The sequence below is a fragment of the Hyla sarda genome, unplaced genomic scaffold (genome assembly GCF_029499605.1).
Source record: "Hyla sarda isolate aHylSar1 unplaced genomic scaffold, aHylSar1.hap1 scaffold_1976, whole genome shotgun sequence".
NCBI classification, from domain to species: Eukaryota; Metazoa; Chordata; class Amphibia; order Anura; family Hylidae; genus Hyla; species Hyla sarda.
In genome coordinates, this window is record NW_026608634.1 from 25,355 (window position 1) to 38,794 (window position 13,440).

The 13,440-nt window shown below is 46.2% G+C and overlaps 6 non-coding genes across 6 annotated transcripts; all 6 read left to right on the top strand.

Moving 5' to 3' along the window:
* The first annotated feature begins 1,133 nt into the window (after positions 1-1,133).
* Positions 1,134-1,324, top strand: LOC130317135 (U2 spliceosomal RNA). The gene has a single exon (XR_008864314.1). It is a non-coding gene; the product is annotated as a U2 spliceosomal RNA (small nuclear RNA).
* A 2,091-nt stretch (positions 1,325-3,415) lies between these two features.
* Positions 3,416-3,606, top strand: LOC130317136 (U2 spliceosomal RNA). Its single transcript, XR_008864315.1, has one exon. It is a non-coding gene; the product is annotated as a U2 spliceosomal RNA (small nuclear RNA).
* A 2,096-nt stretch (positions 3,607-5,702) lies between these two features.
* LOC130317137 (U2 spliceosomal RNA) lies at positions 5,703-5,893 on the top strand. The gene has a single exon (XR_008864316.1). It is a non-coding gene; the product is annotated as a U2 spliceosomal RNA (small nuclear RNA).
* Positions 5,894-7,984: 2,091 nt separating this feature from the next.
* Positions 7,985-8,175, top strand: LOC130317148 (U2 spliceosomal RNA). The gene has a single exon (XR_008864326.1). It is a non-coding gene; the product is annotated as a U2 spliceosomal RNA (small nuclear RNA).
* Positions 8,176-10,269: 2,094 nt separating this feature from the next.
* On the top strand, positions 10,270-10,460 carry LOC130317138 (U2 spliceosomal RNA). Its single transcript, XR_008864317.1, has one exon. It is a non-coding gene; the product is annotated as a U2 spliceosomal RNA (small nuclear RNA).
* Positions 10,461-12,554: 2,094 nt separating this feature from the next.
* Positions 12,555-12,745, top strand: LOC130317140 (U2 spliceosomal RNA). The gene has a single exon (XR_008864319.1). It is a non-coding gene; the product is annotated as a U2 spliceosomal RNA (small nuclear RNA).
* The last annotated feature ends 695 nt before the right edge of the window (positions 12,746-13,440 follow it).

Here is a 13,440-nt window from a genome sequence, read left to right on the forward strand (position 1 = left end):
CCCCAGTGTCTCCATCTGCTGGCGGTATTGAATAAGCATTGCTGCACTGATGGGGTATGCATTAGACGAAAAAAAAGAAGAAAAAGAAGAATAATACGCCCAGAAAAGAGGCGAAAAGGAGAAAAACGTAAAAAAACGTGAAAAAAAAGTAAGAGGAAGAGAAGGGAAAAAAAGGTGGAAATGGGTTTAAAAGTGATTTCGGCGGAGAAATATATATATATATATATATATATATATATATATATATATATATATATATATGCGCACACACACACATAGATATAAACGTATTCTCCGTTGAGATATTGCAGCCGCTGCTGTGTCCAGGCCCAGGAGCCTTAGCACTGTGCTGTGATGTCACTCAATACCACTGACATCACTAGGTGTAAACAACATCTCTCCTTTGCTGTGTATGTGACTATGGAGCTGTTTGGTGATGTCGTCTATTACGGCCTTCATAGAAGCAACAGGAGATTGTTGCATCCATCTTGAACCCTCAGAACTACAGTGCTATGATGTCACTCACTTCCACAGGCCTTGCAGAGTGTAAACAACAACAACCCAGCTTTGTTGTGTATGTAACCAAAGGGATTTGTGATGTCACCTAGAACCTTCACAGCAGCGACAGCTTTATGAGGAGCATCAGCACTGCTCTGCCTGAGCAGAATTATCACCGCCATAGGTTGTCAAATAACCCGGATTTAACCCACACAGGTAAGTCCAATGGGGTGCAGGCATGTCCTCTATGCTTACAGCTTCCCGTGGGTGTTGGTTTGATACCGTTTGGGGACAGCCAAGGAGGCATCTGCAGGCAACAAAGGTAGGTGTGTGCTTGTGTGTGTGTTTCCTATGCAGATCCTAAGCCCAGTGTCACATGCAAGTAGGAGGAGTAAGAAGGGTTCCTGGCAAATCCGGGTTATGGATTGCATTTAAAAAGGCCCCGTGGGAGTGCAATGGGCCCCTGTCTTGCTGCTTAGCAATAATGGTATGGGTTTAGGTTCTGCTGTGTGTACTGGTGGTTGACTGCCCCCCAGCCCAGAGTGTGCATGGAAAATTGTCTGGCAGCCTCCCTGACAGCAAGCAGTGATAGTGCCCATGAAGGGGACCTTGTTGGGCCCGCCCCTTTCACGGTTATCGCTTCTCGGCCTTTTGGCTAAGATCAAGTGTAGTATCTGTTCTTATCAGTTTAATATCTGATACGTCCCCTATCTGGGGACCATATATTAAATGGATTTTTGAGAACGGGGGCCGATTTCGAAGCTTGCTTCCGTCGCCCTATGCATTGACCCGATATGGCAGTATCTTCGGGTACAGTGCACCACCCCCTTACAGGGTTAAAAAGAAAGATTCCTACTTTCATTGCTACCTGCTTGCTGGCTAGCCAGCTAGCCAGCCCTGTGGGCCTTGCTGCTGCTGCAGCCAAAAAACAAAAGGTGGTGCTGCTGCTGCTTCTGCTGCTTCTGCTTCTGCTTGTGTCTGGCCCCTGTTGGAGCGTCCAGGCACAGGACTTCTGCTGCTGCTGACTAAATGGCCTCCTTAATTGGATCATTTGAGTAGCCAGCACACCTGTGCAGGTAGGGCATGACATGATAGGCAGCTGCCTTGATAGCGGGTGGGTGCTGAATGTTCCTAATTGACAAAATAAGATTAATGCTTATGAAGAAATATAAAATCTCATCCCTTCCCCAATATCGCGCCACACCCCTACCCCTTAATTCCCTGGTTGAACGTGATGGACATATGTCTTTTTTCGACCGTACTAACTATGTAACTATGTAACATAACATGGGGGGTCTCCTGGCTGTTCACACAGGTGTGTCATTGCTGTACATTGACCATGCATTGCTTCTGTGGTATTGCAAAGGCAAAGACAAATGCTTCCAGCCATCCATTGCACTAATGGATTGGTCATCAGCTGGCTGTCTATGTCCCGCATCAATATAGACCAAAGTACAGAGGGTTAGGCTATGCTATTGTGCACCTACCTGATGCATCAGAAGGTGCGAGGCCCTTGCTAAATTCTGTGCACAGACTTTGAGATCTATGCTTTAGACTGTATCTAAACCTGCTCCAACATGGACTGACATTCTGGCCTACTTTCAGCCGATGCGACTTGTCTGTCGCTGAACAGTCGCTTTTTATGTATTCAGCACCTATGTATAATGTTGTAAAAATGCTCTAGAAGCTAAAGTCGCAGAAATGTCACACATATTTGGCCTGCAACTTTCTGTGCGACAAATTCAGACAGGAAAAATCAGTATAAATCCTTAGAAAATTATCCCCCAGTGTCTCCATCTGCTGGCGGTATTGAATAAGCATTGCTGCACTGATGGGGTATGCATTAGACGAAAAAAAAGAAGAAAAAGAAGAATAATACGCCCAGAAAAGAGGCGAAAAGGAGAAAAACGTAAAAAAACGTGAAAAAAAAGTAAGAGGAAGAGAAGGGAAAAAAAGGTGGAAATGGGTTTAAAAGTGATTTCGGCGGAGAAATATATATATATATATATATATATATATATATATATATATATATATATATATATGCGCACACACACACATAGATATAAACGTATTCTCCGTTGAGATATTGCAGCCGCTGCTGTGTCCAGGCCCAGGAGCCTTAGCACTGTGCTGTGATGTCACTCAATACCACTGACATCACTAGGTGTAAACAACATCTCTCCTTTGCTGTGTATGTGACTATGGAGCTGTTTGGTGATGTCGTCTATTACGGCCTTCATAGAAGCAACAGGAGATTGTTGCATCCATCTTGAACCCTCAGAACTACAGTGCTATGATGTCACTCACTTCCACAGGCCTTGCAGAGTGTAAACAACAACAACCCAGCTTTGTTGTGTATGTAACCAAAGGGATTTGTGATGTCACCTAGAACCTTCACAGCAGCGACAGCTTTATGAGGAGCATCAGCACTGCTCTGCCTGAGCAGAACCATCACCGCCATAGGTTGTCAAATAACCCGGATTTAACCCACACAGGTAAGTCCAATGGGGTGCAGGCATGTCCTCTATGCTTACAGCTTCCCGTGGGTGTTGGTTTGATACCGTTTGGGGACAGCCAAGGAGGCATCTGCAGGCAACAAAGGTAGGTGTGTGCTTGTGTGTGTGTTTCCTATGCAGATCCTAAGCCCAGTGTCACATGCAAGTAGGAGGAGTAAGAAGGGTTCCTGGCAAATCCGGGTTATGGATTGCATTTAAAAAGGCCCCGTGGGAGTGCAATGGGCCCCTGTCTTGCTGCTTAGCAATAATGGTATGGGTTTAGGTTCTGCTGTGTGTACTGGTGGTTGACTGCCCCCCAGCCCAGAGTGTGCATGGAAAATTGTCTGGCAGCCTCCCTGACAGCAAGCAGTGATAGTGCCCATGAAGGGGACCTTGTTGGGCCCGCCCCTTTCACGGTTATCGCTTCTCGGCCTTTTGGCTAAGATCAAGTGTAGTATCTGTTCTTATCAGTTTAATATCTGATACGTCCCCTATCTGGGGACCATATATTAAATGGATTTTTGAGAACGGGGGCCGATTTCGAAGCTTGCTTCCGTCGCCCTATGCATTGACCCGATATGGCAGTATCTTCGGGTACAGTGCACCACCCCCTTACAGGGTTAAAAAGAAAGATTCCTACTTTCATTGCTACCTGCTTGCTGGCTAGCCAGCTAGCCAGCCCTGTGGGCCTTGCTGCTGCTGCAGCCAAAAAACAAAAGGTGGTGCTGCTGCTGCTTCTGCTGCTTCTGCTTCTGCTTGTGTCTGGCCCCTGTTGGAGCGTCCAGGCACAGGACTTCTGCTGCTGCTGACTAAATGGCCTCCTTAATTGGATCATTTGAGTAGCCAGCACACCTGTGCAGGTAGGGCATGACATGATAGGCAGCTGCCTTGATAGCGGGTGGGTGCTGAATGTTCCTAATTGACAAAATAAGATTAATGCTTATGAAGAAATATAAAATCTCATCCCTTCCCCAATATCGCGCCACACCCCTACCCCTTAATTCCCTGGTTGAACGTGATGGACATATGTCTTTTTTCGACCGTACTAACTATGTAACTATGTAACATAACATGGGGGGGGGGGGGGGGTCTCCTGGCTGTTCACACAGGTGTGTCATTGCTGTACATTGACCATGCATTGCTTCTGTGGTATTGCAAAGGCAAAGACAAATGCTTCCAGCCATCCATTGCACTAATGGATTGTCATCAGCTGGCTGTCTATGTCCCGCATCAATATAGACCAAAGTACAGAGGGTTAGGCTATGCTATTGTGCACCTACCTGATGCATCAGAAGGTGCGAGGCCCTTGCTAAATTCTGTGCACAGACTTTGAGATCTATGCTTTAGACTGTATCTAAACCTGCTCCAACATGGACTGACATTCTGGCCTACTTTCAGCCGATGCGACTTGTCTGTCGCTGAACAGTCGCTTTTTATGTATTCAGCACCTATGTATAATGTTGTAAAAATGCTCTAGAAGCTAAAGTCGCAGAAATGTCACACATATTTGGCCTGCAACTTTCTGTGCGACAAATTCAGACAGGAAAAATCAGTATAAATCCTTAGAAAATTATCCCCCAGTGTCTCCATCTGCTGGCGGTATTGAATAAGCATTGCTGCACTGATGGGGTATGCATTAGACGAAAAAAAAGAAGAAAAAGAAGAATAATACGCCCAGAAAAGAGGCGAAAAGGAGAAAAACGTAAAAAAACGTGAAAAAAAAGTAAGAGGAAGAGAAGGGAAAAAAAGGTGGAAATGGGTTTAAAAGTGATTTCGGCGGAGAAATATATATATATATATATATATATATATATATATATATATATATATATATGCGCACACACACACATAGATATAAACGTATTCTCCGTTGAGATATTGCAGCCGCTGCTGTGTCCAGGCCCAGGAGCCTTAGCACTGTGCTGTGATGTCACTCAATACCACTGACATCACTAGGTGTAAACAACATCTCTCCTTTGCTGTGTATGTGACTATGGAGCTGTTTGGTGATGTCGTCTATTACGGCCTTCATAGAAGCAACAGGAGATTGTTGCATCCATCTTGAACCCTCAGAACTACAGTGCTATGATGTCACTCACTTCCACAGGCCTTGCAGAGTGTAAACAACAACAACCCAGCTTTGTTGTGTATGTAACCAAAGGGATTTGTGATGTCACCTAGAACCTTCACAGCAGCGACAGCTTTATGAGGAGCATCAGCACTGCTCTGCCTGAGCAGAACCATCACCGCCATAGGTTGTCAAATAACCCGGATTTAACCCACACAGGTAAGTCCAATGGGGTGCAGGCATGTCCTCTATGCTTACAGCTTCCCGTGGGTGTTGGTTTGATACCGTTTGGGGACAGCCAAGGAGGCATCTGCAGGCAACAAAGGTAGGTGTGTGCTTGTGTGTGTGTTTCCTATGCAGATCCTAAGCCCAGTGTCACATGCAAGTAGGAGGAGTAAGAAGGGTTCCTGGCAAATCCGGGTTATGGATTGCATTTAAAAAGGCCCCGTGGGAGTGCAATGGGCCCCTGTCTTGCTGCTTAGCAATAATGGTATGGGTTTAGGTTCTGCTGTGTGTACTGGTGGTTGACTGCCCCCCAGCCCAGAGTGTGCATGGAAAATTGTCTGGCAGCCTCCCTGACAGCAAGCAGTGATAGTGCCCATGAAGGGGACCTTGTTGGGCCCGCCCCTTTCACGGTTATCGCTTCTCGGCCTTTTGGCTAAGATCAAGTGTAGTATCTGTTCTTATCAGTTTAATATCTGATACGTCCCCTATCTGGGGACCATATATTAAATGGATTTTTGAGAACGGGGGCCGATTTCGAAGCTTGCTTCCGTCGCCCTATGCATTGACCCGATATGGCAGTATCTTCGGGTACAGTGCACCACCCCCTTACAGGGTTAAAAAGAAAGATTCCTACTTTCATTGCTACCTGCTTGCTGGCTAGCCAGCTAGCCAGCCTGTGGGCCTTGCTGCTGCTGCAGCCAAAAAACAAAAGGTGGTGCTGCTTCTGCTTCTGCTGCTTCTGCTTCTGCTTGTGTCTGGCCCCTGTTGGAGCGTCCAGGCACAGGACTTCTGCTGCTGCTGACTAAATGGCCTCCTTAATTGGATCATTTGAGTAGCCAGCACACCTGTGCAGGTAGGGCATGACATGATAGGCAGCTGCCTTGATAGCGGGTGGGTGCTGAATGTTCCTAATTGACAAAATAAGATTAATGCTTATGAAGAAATATAAAATCTCATCCCTTCCCCAATATCGCGCCACACCCCTACCCCTTAATTCCCTGGTTGAACGTGATGGACATATGTCTTTTTTCGACCGTACTAACTATGTAACTATGTAACATAACATGGGGGGGGGGGTCTCCTGGCTGTTCACACAGGTGTGTCATTGCTGTACATTGACCATGCATTGCTTCTGTGGTATTGCAAAGGCAAAGACAAATGCTTCCAGCCATCCATTGCACTAATGGATTGGTCATCAGCTGGCTGTCTATGTCCCGCATCAATATAGACCAAAGTACAGAGGGTTAGGCTATGCTATTGTGCACCTACCTGATGCATCAGAAGGTGCGAGGCCCTTGCTAAATTCTGTGCACAGACTTTGAGATCTATGCTTTAGACTGTATCTAAACCTGCTCCAACATGGACTGACATTCTGGCCTACTTTCAGCCGATGCGACTTGTCTGTCGCTGAACAGTCGCTTTTTATGTATTCAGCACCTATGTATAATGTTGTAAAAATGCTCTAGAAGCTAAAGTCGCAGAAATGTCACACATATTTGGCCTGCAACTTTCTGTGCGACAAATTCAGACAGGAAAAATCAGTATAAATCCTTAGAAAATTATCCCCCAGTGTCTCCATCTGCTGGCGGTATTGAATAAGCATTGCTGCACTGATGGGGTATGCATTAGACGAAAAAAAAGAAGAAAAAGAAGAATAATACGCCCAGAAAAGAGGCGAAAAGGAGAAAAACGTAAAAAAACGTGAAAAAAAAGTAAGAGGAAGAGAAGGGAAAAAAAGGTGGAAATGGGTTTAAAAGTGATTTCGGCGGAGAAATATATATATATATATATATATATATATATATATATATATATATATATATGCGCACACACACACATAGATATAAACGTATTCTCCGTTGAGATATTGCAGCCGCTGCTGTGTCCAGGCCCAGGAGCCTTAGCACTGTGCTGTGATGTCACTCAATACCACTGACATCACTAGGTGTAAACAACATCTCTCCTTTGCTGTGTATGTGACTATGGAGCTGTTTGGTGATGTCGTCTATTACGGCCTTCATAGAAGCAACAGGAGATTGTTGCATCCATCTTGAACCCTCAGAACTACAGTGCTATGATGTCACTCACTTCCACAGGCCTTGCAGAGTGTAAACAACAACAACCCAGCTTTGTTGTGTATGTAACCAAAGGGATTTGTGATGTCACCTAGAACCTTCACAGCAGCGACAGCTTTATGAGGAGCATCAGCACTGCTCTGCCTGAGCAGAACCATCACCGCCATAGGTTGTCAAATAACCCGGATTTAACCCACACAGGTAAGTCCAATGGGGTGCAGGCATGTCCTCTATGCTTACAGCTTCCCGTGGGTGTTGGTTTGATACCGTTTGGGGACAGCCAAGGAGGCATCTGCAGGCAACAAAGGTAGGTGTGTGCTTGTGTGTGTGTTTCCTATGCAGATCCTAAGCCCAGTGTCACATGCAAGTAGGAGGAGTAAGAAGGGTTCCTGGCAAATCCGGGTTATGGATTGCATTTAAAAAGGCCCCGTGGGAGTGCAATGGGCCCCTGTCTTGCTGCTTAGCAATAATGGTATGGGTTTAGGTTCTGCTGTGTGTACTGGTGGTTGACTGCCCCCCAGCCCAGAGTGTGCATGGAAAATTGTCTGGCAGCCTCCCTGACAGCAAGCAGTGATAGTGCCCATGAAGGGGACCTTGTTGGGCCCGCCCCTTTCACGGTTATCGCTTCTCGGCCTTTTGGCTAAGATCAAGTGTAGTATCTGTTCTTATCAGTTTAATATCTGATACGTCCCCTATCTGGGGACCATATATTAAATGGATTTTTGAGAACGGAGGCCGATTTCGAAGCTTGCTTCCGTCGCCCTATGCATTGACCCGATATGGCAGTATCTTCGGGTACAGTGCACCACCCCCTTACAGGGTTAAAAAGAAAGATTCCTACTTTCATTGCTACCTGCTTGCTGGCTAGCCAGCTAGCCAGCCCTGTGGGCCTTGCTGCTGCTGCAGCCAAAAAACAAAAGGTGGTGCTGCTGCTGCTTCTGCTGCTTCTGCTTCTGCTTGTGTCTGGCCCCTGTTGGAGCGTCCAGGCACAGGACTTCTGCTGCTGCTGACTAAATGGCCTCCTTAATTGGATCATTTGAGTAGCCAGCACACCTGTGCAGTAGGGCATGACATGATAGGCAGCTGCCTTGATAGCGGTGTGGGTGCTGAATGTTCCTAATTGACAAAATAAGATTAATGCTTATGAAGAAATATAAAATCTCATCCCTTCCCCAATATCGCGCCACACCCCTACCCCTTAATTCCCTGGTTGAACGTGATGGACATATGTCTTTTTTCGACCGTACTAACTATGTAACTATGTAACATAACATGGGGGGGGGGGGGGGGGGGGGTCTCCTGGCTGTTCACACAGGTGTGTCATTGCTGTACATTGACCATGCATTGCTTCTGTGGTATTGCAAAGGCAAAGACAAATGCTTCCAGCCATCCATTGCACTAATGGATTGGTCATCAGCTGGCTGTCTATGTCCCGCATCAATATAGACCAAAGTACAGAGGGTTAGGCTATGCTATTGTGCACCTACCTGATGCATCAGAAGGTGCGAGGCCCTTGCTAAATTCTGTGCACAGACTTTGAGATCTATGCTTTAGACTGTATCTAAACCTGCTCCAACATGGACTGACATTCTGGCCTACTTTCAGCCGATGCGACTTGTCTGTCGCTGAACAGTCGCTTTTTATGTATTCAGCACCTATGTATAATGTTGTAAAAATGCTCTAGAAGCTAAAGTCGCAGAAATGTCACACATATTTGGCCTGCAACTTTCTGTGCGACAAATTCAGACAGGAAAAATCAGTATAAATCCTTAGAAAATTATCCCCCAGTGTCTCCATCTGCTGGCGGTATTGAATAAGCATTGCTGCACTGATGGGGTATGCATTAGACGAAAAAAAAGAAGAAAAAGAAGAATAATACGCCCAGAAAAGAGGCGAAAAGGAGAAAAACGTAAAAAAACGTGAAAAAAAAGTAAGAGGAAGAGAAGGGAAAAAAAGGTGGAAATGGGTTTAAAAGTGATTTCGGCGGAGAAATATATATATATATATATATATATATATATATATATATATATGCGCACACACACACATAGATATAAACGTATTCTCCGTTGAGATATTGCAGCCGCTGCTGTGTCCAGGCCCAGGAGCCTTAGCACTGTGCTGTGATGTCACTCAATACCACTGACATCACTAGGTGTAAACAACATCTCTCCTTTGCTGTGTATGTGACTATGGAGCTGTTTGGTGATGTCGTCTATTACGGCCTTCATAGAAGCAACAGGAGATTGTTGCATCCATCTTGAACCCTCAGAACTACAGTGCTATGATGTCACTCACTTCCACAGGCCTTGCAGAGTGTAAACAACAACAACCCAGCTTTGTTGTGTATGTAACCAAAGGGATTTGTGATGTCACCTAGAACCTTCACAGCAGCGACAGCTTTATGAGGAGCATCAGCACTGCTCTGCCTGAGCAGAACCATCACCGCCATAGGTTGTCAAATAACCCGGATTTAACCCACACAGGTAAGTCCAATGGGGTGCAGGCATGTCCTCTATGCTTACAGCTTCCCGTGGGTGTTGGTTTGATACCGTTTGGGGACAGCCAAGGAGGCATCTGCAGGCAACAAAGGTAGGTGTGTGCTTGTGTGTGTGTTTCCTATGCAGATCCTAAGCCCAGTGTCACATGCAAGTAGGAGGAGTAAGAAGGGTTCCTGGCAAATCCGGGTTATGGATTGCATTTAAAAAGGCCCCGTGGGAGTGCAATGGGCCCCTGTCTTGCTGCTTAGCAATAATGGTATGGGTTTAGGTTCTGCTGTGTGTACTGGTGGTTGACTGCCCCCCAGCCCAGAGTGTGCATGGAAAATTGTCTGGCAGCCTCCCTGACAGCAAGCAGTGATAGTGCCCATGAAGGGGACCTTGTTGGGCCCGCCCCTTTCACGGTTATCGCTTCTCGGCCTTTTGGCTAAGATCAAGTGTAGTATCTGTTCTTATCAGTTTAATATCTGATACGTCCCCTATCTGGGGACCATATATTAAATGGATTTTTGAGAACGGGGGCCGATTTCGAAGCTTGCTTCCGTCGCCCTATGCATTGACCCGATATGGCAGTATCTTCGGGTACAGTGCACCACCCCCTTACAGGGTTAAAAAGAAAGATTCCTACTTTCATTGCTACCTGCTTGCTGGCTAGCCAGCTAGCCAGCCCTGTGGGCCTTGCTGCTGCTGCAGCCAAAAAACAAAAGGTGGTGCTGCTGCTGCTTCTGCTGCTTCTGCTTCTGCTTGTGTCTGGCCCCTGTTGGAGCGTCCAGGCACAGGACTTCTGCTGCTGCTGACTAAATGGCCTCCTTAATTGGATCATTTGAGTAGCCAGCACACCTGTGCAGGTAGGGCATGACATGATAGGCAGCTGCCTTGATAGCGGGTGGGGTGCTGAATGTTCCTAATTGACAAAATAAGATTAATGCTTATGAAGAAATATAAAATCTCATCCCTTCCCCAATATCGCGCCACACCCCTACCCCTTAATTCCCTGGTTGAACGTGATGGACATATGTCTTTTTTCGACCGTACTAACTATGTAACTATGTAACATAACATGGGGGGGGGGGGGGGGGTCTCCTGGCTGTTCACACAGGTGTGTCATTGCTGTACATTGACCATGCATTGCTTCTGTGGTATTGCAAAGGCAAAGACAAATGCTTCCAGCCATCCATTGCACTAATGGATTGGTCATCAGCTGGCTGTCTATGTCCCGCATCAATATAGACCAAAGTACAGAGGGTTAGGCTATGCTATTGTGCACCTACCTGATGCATCAGAAGTTGCGAGGCCCTTGCTAAATTCTGTGCACAGACTTTGAGATCTATGCTTTAGACTGTATCTAAACCTGCTCCAACATGGACTGACATTCTGGCCTACTTTCAGCCGATGCGACTTGTCTGTCGCTGAACAGTCGCTTTTTATGTATTCAGCACCTATGTATAATGTTGTAAAAATGCTCTAGAAGCTAAAGTCGCAGAAATGTCACACATATTTGGCCTGCAACTTTCTGTGCGACAAATTCAGACAGGAAAAATCAGTATAAATCCTTAGAAAATTATCCCCCAGTGTCTCCATCTGCTGGCGGTATTGAATAAGCATTGCTGCACTGATGGGGTATGCATTAGACGAAAAAAAAAGAAGAAAAAGAAGAATAATACGCCCAGAAAAGAGGCGAAAAGGAGAAAAACGTAAAAAAACGTGAAAAAAAAGTAAGAGGAAGAGAAGGGAAAAAAAGGTGGAAATGGGTTTAAAAGTGATTTCGGCGGAGAAATATATATATATATATATATATATATATATATATATATATATATGCGCACACACACACATAGATATAAACGTATTCTCCGTTGAGATATTGCAGCCGCTGCTGTGTCCAGGCCCAGGAGCCTTAGCACTGTGCTGTGATGTCACTCAATACCACTGACATCACTAGGTGTAAACAACATCTCTCCTTTGCTGTGTATGTGACTATGGAGCTGTTTGGTGATGTCGTCTATTACGGCCTTCATAGAAGCAACAGGAGATTGTTGCATCCATCTTGAACCCTCAGAACTACAGTGCTATGATGTCACTCACTTCCACAGGCCTTGCAGAGTGTAAACAACAACAACCCAGCTTTGTTGTGTATGTAACCAAAGGGATTTGTGATGTCACCTAGAACCTTCACAGCAGCGACAGCTTTATGAGGAGCATCAGCACTGCTCTGCCTGAGCAGAACCATCACCGCCATAGGTTGTCAAATAACCCGGATTTAACCCACACAGGTAAGTCCAATGGGGTGCAGGCATGTCCTCTATGCTTACAGCTTCCCGTGGGTGTTGGTTTGATACCGTTTGGGGACAGCCAAGGAGGCATCTGCAGGCAACAAAGGTAGGTGTGTGCTTGTGTGTGTGTTTCCTATGCAGATCCTAAGCCCAGTGTCACATGCAAGTAGGAGGAGTAAGAAGGGTTCCTGGCAAATCCGGGTTATGGATTGCATTTAAAAAGGCCCCGTGGGAGTGCAATGGGCCCCTGTCTTGCTGCTTAGCAATAATGGTATGGGTTTAGGTTCTGCTGTGTGTACTGGTGGTTGACTGCCCCCCAGCCCAGAGTGTGCATGGAAAATTGTCTGGCAGCCTCCCTGACAGCAAGCAGTGATAGTGCCCATGAAGGGGACCTTGTTGGGCCCGCCCCTTTCACGGTTATCGCTTCTCGGCCTTTTGGCTAAGATCAAGTGTAGTATCTGTTCTTATCAGTTTAATATCTGATACGTCCCCTATCTGGGGACCATATATTAAATGGATTTTTGAGAACGGGGGCCGATTTCGAAGCTTGCTTCCGTCGCCCTATGCATTGACCCGATATGGCAGTATCTTCGGGTACAGTGCACCACCCCCTTACAGGGTTAAAAAGAAAGATTCCTACTTTCATTGCTACCTGCTTGCTGGCTAGCCAGCTAGCCAGCCCTGTGGGCCTTGCTGCTGCTGCAGCCAAAAAACAAAAGGTGGTGCTGCTTCTGCTGCTTCTGCTTCTGCTTGTGTCTGGCCCCTGTTGGAGCGTCCAGGCACAGGACTTCTGCTGCTGCTGACTAAATGGCCTCCTTAATTGGATCATTTGAGTAGCCAGCACACCTGTGCAGGTAGGGCATGACATGATAGGCAGCTGCCTTGATAGCGGGTGGGTGCTGAATGTTCCTAATTGACAAAATAAGATTAATGCTTATGAAGAAATATAAAATCTCATCCCTTCCCCAATATCGCGCCACACCCCTACCCCTTAATTCCCTGGTTGAACGTGATGGACATATGTCTTTTTTCGACCGTACTAACTATGTAACTATGTAACATAACATGGGGGGGGGGGGGGTCTCCTGGCTGTTCACACAGGTGTGTCATTGCTGTACATTGACCATGCATTGCTTCTGTGGTATTGCAAAGGCAAAGACAAATGCTTCCAGCCATCCATTGCACTAATGGATTGGTCATCAGCTGGCTGTCTATGTCCCGCATCAATATAGACCAAAGTACAGAGGGTTAGGCTATGCTATTGTGCACCTACCTGATGCATCAGAAGGTGCGAGGCCCTTGCTA